At 33.3% G+C, this 6,000-nt stretch overlaps 1 long non-coding RNA gene across 1 annotated transcript in view; it reads right to left on the bottom strand.

The window, feature by feature from the left end:
- Positions 1–803: 803 nt before the first annotated feature.
- LOC137495392 (uncharacterized) overlaps positions 804–6,000 on the bottom strand; it is a 211,069-nt gene continuing 205,872 nt past the window's right edge. The window contains exon 4 of the long non-coding RNA XR_012405392.1: positions 804–2,391. This is a non-coding gene — a long non-coding RNA (uncharacterized lncRNA). The remainder of the gene's footprint in view (positions 2,392–6,000) is intronic.

The following is a 6,000-nucleotide window of genomic DNA, read 5'->3' as shown; positions in this document are numbered from 1 at the left end:
TCACTCTCGATTGTTACTTGACCCTTCAGAAGTCATTCTAGAAGCATTATTAATGTGGAATAAGATGTGCTGCTTCATATTATTCTGAAAACAGAATTCATGTTTCTTTGAAGAATAGAAATATGAAAAATTCAGCTTTTATTTGAAACAGAAATCTTGTGTAGCATTATAAATGTCTTCTACTCTGCCAATTTTGACCAGTTTAATTCTTTCTCATTAAGAACCATCTGTGTAATAAAAGGTTATACCATATTTAATGTTGCATGTATTTTTAAATATTTTCTTCTGCCTCCTCCATGGTCCGCCGCTGCAATCTTGTTTGTGGCATTCGCATATTTGACAACACTTTCTGGCACATTCATGCACAATGCAAACCGCCGTGACTGATGTGCCACGTCAACTTAATTTCCTTTAGATTATGCTGATGATGGCGAATAATGTGGCTGCATCTGAAACTAAACTGACATTTATTTGCCCAGCAACTTAATGAAAGTTGCTCAAACTCTGCGGCTCCGAGTTTCACAGTGATATCCATTTTCACCCACTCCTTTACTCGGCTGATGTTGAAATTCACAGAGGTTTGAATGTGGTCCTTTATGGTAAAGTTTAATAACATCAGTTTAGGCATTAAATAGGGTTGATTTATTTATTTATTTATTCATTTATTAGCAATTAAATTATTTTTGATCACAAAAAGCAGTTAAGCTAATCGATTCGACAACATGACAAATAGCATGGAACCCAACCTTTTTTTTTTTTTTTTTTTAACAGTGTAACCACTTAAGAAGCAAAACAATTTATTTGTGCAAGGATATTGAGTTTATTTACAACATTATCCATTATCACCTTTAATCATCTGCCTCAATTCCTAAACTTTTCCTTCCTTTGACCTTAAAAAACAGTTAGTCTGTATTCCAGAATGACAAAGCCCCATAGTGATCAAATGTCTTCGAGCACATGAGCGGCGTCCTTTATCACAACGTATCTCTGATCATCAGTTTTGACGTGAAAAAATGAATCTATGAATTAATGAATGGATGGGTGGATGGATAAAAAAATGAATAAATGGGTAAATAATTGATTTGTCTATTTCATAATGACAAAGCCCCATTGTGATCAAACGTCTCTGAGCAGCAGGAGTGGCGTCTTTTGTCATGGCGTATCACTGATCATCAGTTTTGATGTGAATGAATGAATGAATGAATAAATTAATGAATGAATGGTTGGATAAATGAATGAATGGTTGATTGGGTAATTGAATGGATGAATTTTTGCTTGGTTTGTTGGTTAAATGGATGAATGAATGAATGTTTGATTGGGTGAATAAAATAAATAAATGTTGGTTGGTTGTTTAAATGAATGAACGAATGAATGAATGAATGAATGAATGAATGAATGAATGAATGAATGAATGAATGAATGAATGAATGAATGAATGAAAGGATAAATTAAATTCCATACTGGCAAAATGTCATTGTGATCAAATGTCTCCAAGCAGCATAAGTGGTGTCTTTTATCACGGTGTAGCGCTGATCATCAGTTTTGATGTGAATATATGAATGAATGAATGAATGAATGAATGAACAGTTGGGTGAATTAATTACTAAATGAATGAATCTTTAATTGGGTGAGTGAATGAATGGCTGTTGGTTGGATTGTTTTGTTGATTGGTTGGTTGCATGAATGAATGAATGGTTGATTGGGTGAATGAATGAATGGTTGGTTAGTTGGTTGGTCGATCGGTCCGTTGGTTGGATAGATAAATGGATTAAATAATTAATTAAATAATGAATGTGTGGTTAGTTAAATGAATTGAATTGTCTGTGTTCCATATTAACAACAACAAAGTCCTATTGTAAACAAATGTCTCCGAGTAGCATGAGTGACGTCTTTCATCATGGCTTAGCACTGGTCATCATTTTTGACATGAATGAATGAATGAATGAATGAATGAATGAATTGTTGAGTTAATTATTGAATGAATGAATAAATAAATGAATGAATGAATAGTTGGTTGGTCGAATGGATGGGTGGATGAATGAATGATTTATTGAATGAATAAATGAATCAATGAATGTTGGTGGTTGGTCAAATGGATGAATGAATGGTTTGCTAAATGAATTGAATTGTCTGTACATATTTCATAGTGACCCATTGTGATCAAATGTCTGCGAGCAGCATGAGTGGTGTCTTTTATCCCAGCGTAGCGCTGATCATCAGTTTTGACGTGTTGTTTGTACTACAGGAGTACTTTTGCTTAGTCTCGGTTTGCTGAAATCTCCCAGAATAATAAGTGAAGAGTGGTTTCTCCAATTCCCCATCTGCTATCTGTTCAGCCTCCGCGGCACCAGCTGAAGGTGTACAAGCCGGCCCAGATAAAAGATGCAAACTCTGGAGAGGGGTAGAAGCGTTTATTTTATAGGACATGATTATAGGCAAGCAGGTTTTCAATAACAGTGCTGTATTGTGGAAACCAAAGCCATTAATATACAAGGTAAAGTCGCCTACTGTATTTCTTTCATTTCTAATAATTTTTCTTTACTTTGGAATATAAAGTGTACCAAGATGTAGCCAGTTAAAAGATCATTTGTTCATTGGTGGATCATTCATTGTATGCATTGGTAGACTCTAAACACACTATTCTCCTCTGTTCTCTCATCTTCGAAACAAAAAGTAATGGTGACAAAAAAACTTTATGTAGAAGATGCCTATACAGCTGAATATTGTACACTACTCTTTTTTTTCTACAATAATTTTTGTCCATGACCACAGTCAATTATTATAAATTCTGTATTTATTTTGATATGTTATGGTAAAAAAGGAACCATTTCTTTGATTAGACTTGATAGATTTATTGATTAGATTAATTAGATAGAACAACCTTTTCAAGTTTTTATATGAATGGTTGAATGAATTTATGATTGAATAATTGGTTGGTTGGTTGGGTGGGTGGGTGAATGAATAAATGAATGAATACTATCTGTGAATGAATATGAATGAATGTGTGGTTGGTTGGTTGGTAGGATGAATGAATTAATGAATAAATTATTGCTATCTGTAAATGAATGAATGAATCAATGAATGGGTGGTTGGGTAAAAGAATGAATGAATAAATGAATTCTATATGTAAATGAATGTGAATGAATGGGTGGTTGGTAAAAGGTTGATTGGGTGAATGAATGAATGAATGAATGAATGAATGAATGAATGAATGAATGAATGATATAATTAATAAATGGTTGGTTGGTTGGTTGGTTGGTTGGTTGGGCGAATTAATGTACATTTGGTTGGGTGAATGACTGACTAAATGGGTGAGTGGGTAAATGAATAAATGAATAATGAATGGATGGTTGGTTGAGTTAGTGAATGAATGAATGAATGTATGGTTGGTTGGATGAAGAATGAATGGGTGAATGAATGAATGAATGAATGGTAAGGCTATTGAGTGAATGAATGAATTAATGTTTGGGTGAATCAGTCAATGGCTGGATGAAGGAATGAATGGTTAGATGAATTAATGAATTGGGTGAATTAATGTATGGTTGGGTTAATGGATGAATGAATGAATGAATGAATGAATTGTCCTCATGTCCTTCTCTCTGCCAATCATTAATTGAAAACAACTTTCTTTTTTATGAAGAGACCAGAAAACTGTGTTAATGCATTTTTTTTTTTTTTTTTTTGGTCATTTAAAAATAGATTACTCAAGGGTATGCCGGTGTCTGGTACAAACATGACAAAGTATTTAATGTTAGCAAAAATAGGACAAAAGTCTCCCTTAAGAAGTCTTAAGGAGAACACAGACCCCTGAGAGATTCTGGAGAGCTGCAGACGATCCTTCAGTTCTTTCAGGGACACCGTCTTAATAATAAACACTACACTTTACAGGCATTGTGACAGTATTGATCACGGTTTGCAGAGTTTTGATCTGCAAAAACAAATTAGAAGGTAATTAATTGAAAATAAATGTTACACAAATGCTATGCATATATTAGTATTTAATTAACTAGCATTTGATTTTAGTTACGCGAGAGTGGGAGAGTTTTATTCAGAGGCCCAAATTAATCAAGATATGCAATTTTGTTTCTGATATGTCTGTGGCTATAATAAATAAATAAATAAACAGAAAAAGGTGTGGTATTGCACAGGCGAACAGTTCACTTTCAAAAATCTCCCAATGACAAAACATGCATTTTACCCATGCACATGAACACCAGCAGGGACCGACTTGCTTATTCTTACCATCCTAACCTTAACCCCTGAGCCTGTGAGGCGGCAGAGCGGCCCTAAATCCCACAGCCAATCACAAGGCGAGGTGAAGCCGCTGAACCCAATGGCAGAGGCCCGATTCTGCCTTCTGTTACACTGAGAACGTCACAATCAGCAGAGCAATGGCACTCGCAACCACAAGGTCACGGGTTTGATTCCTGGGGAATGCAGGAACTGATTAGATGTAGGACTTGAACGCGGTGTAAGTCACTTTGGGGGGCGTAAAAACGTCTGAGAAGTATAATTCATGCTTGAATCTGATGTGTTCATAGCTTCAGATGTAAAATCTACTGAACAAATGTTGGGAAACCGCTTGGAAAAGCTATATTTCTAAAGATATACTATAGCTATGGGTTTGAGTGTAGTTTTTTGTTTTGTTCTATAAGCTCCTGGTTATATTTAGATTTTAAAATGAAAATTGATCATAATAGCAACAACAATACAGAAAAAAAAAATGCTGTAAGTGCATAGAACATAAAAAAATAATAATAATTAGGCTGTCCCCAAAAATAATTGTTTTGTTTTAGCTGATTTTGTTTGAACAAAATATTTTAAGTGTTTTTTTTTTTTAGTGATGTGTTTAAATATTTTTATTTTGTTCTACAAGCTACTGCACTGCAAACTGGCGATCCTCAGCCCATCTTTGCTCCTAAAGGACTAGACTTTCTTGGATGTTGCTTTAGTACAATTCATAACCACTTGTTGACATATTTTGGTTCAAATTAAATCATTTAACCAGTTTATGAATTACAATTTTTTACAATTTATGAATTACAAATTTTTTACAATTTATGAATTACAATTTTTTTTCACAATTTATGAATTACAATTTTTTTTTACAATTTATGAATTACATTTTTTTTACAATTCATGAATTACAATTTTTTTTACAATTTATGAATTACAATTTTTTTTACAATTTATGAATTAATTTTTTTTACAATTTATGAATTACAATTTTTTTACAATTTATAAATTACTAATTTTTTTTACAATTTATGAATTACAAGTTTTAGAATTACTCTTGTCCCAACTTTTTTGGAGTGTGTTGCAGGTCTGAATGACACGAAATAATTTATAAATTAAATGAAGTTGAATAAATATTAAATATTTTGTGTTCATATTGTCTACAATGAAGTACAAGTCAAAGTAAATTTGGAAATCACTACTTTCCTTATTTTCTTTACCTTCTCCATACTGTCCCAATTTTTTCTGGTTTGGCGTTGTAAATTAAAAAAAAAAAAGTTTACAGTGTATATAAATATTTTAAAATAATTGTTTAAAACAAACCTTTGTATGTAGGAGAGTGAAAGTAGTAAGAAAAAAAGAGAGGAAAGTGGACTGGACAAGGACCTTGAGCTGGAGCTAGTAAACATGTTCTGCGGGCGATGTTGTTTAAAGTGCCTCTTTGTTTAATTCATTTATTAAATGTCTTGTTGTAAATGTCAGAGACAAGTTGCACATTCAAGAAACGCCATTAAAATCAATGAAGCAAAACTATGCTGAACGATTGACCCTAAATACAACATTCCCGTAATTAGCCTTGTGCTGTGCTTTAATTAAGAGCTGCTGGTTCTTAGAAGAGCTCAACTCTATGATGAAGGGGAGCAATTCTGTTTTGTTAGGATGCTGACCTGATGTGAAGTGTTTAATGCAAGACGCGGTGAGGGAATGAAGTGCATTTCATGCACTCGACACATTTGAGATTTGCCGCTTTTTCATTATTTTATT

Source organism: Danio rerio, chromosome 1, assembly GCF_049306965.1.
Source record: "Danio rerio strain Tuebingen ecotype United States chromosome 1, GRCz12tu, whole genome shotgun sequence".
Classification (NCBI taxonomy): Eukaryota; Metazoa; Chordata; class Actinopteri; order Cypriniformes; family Danionidae; genus Danio; species Danio rerio.
This window is presented reverse-complemented; position numbering and strand designations above follow the sequence as displayed.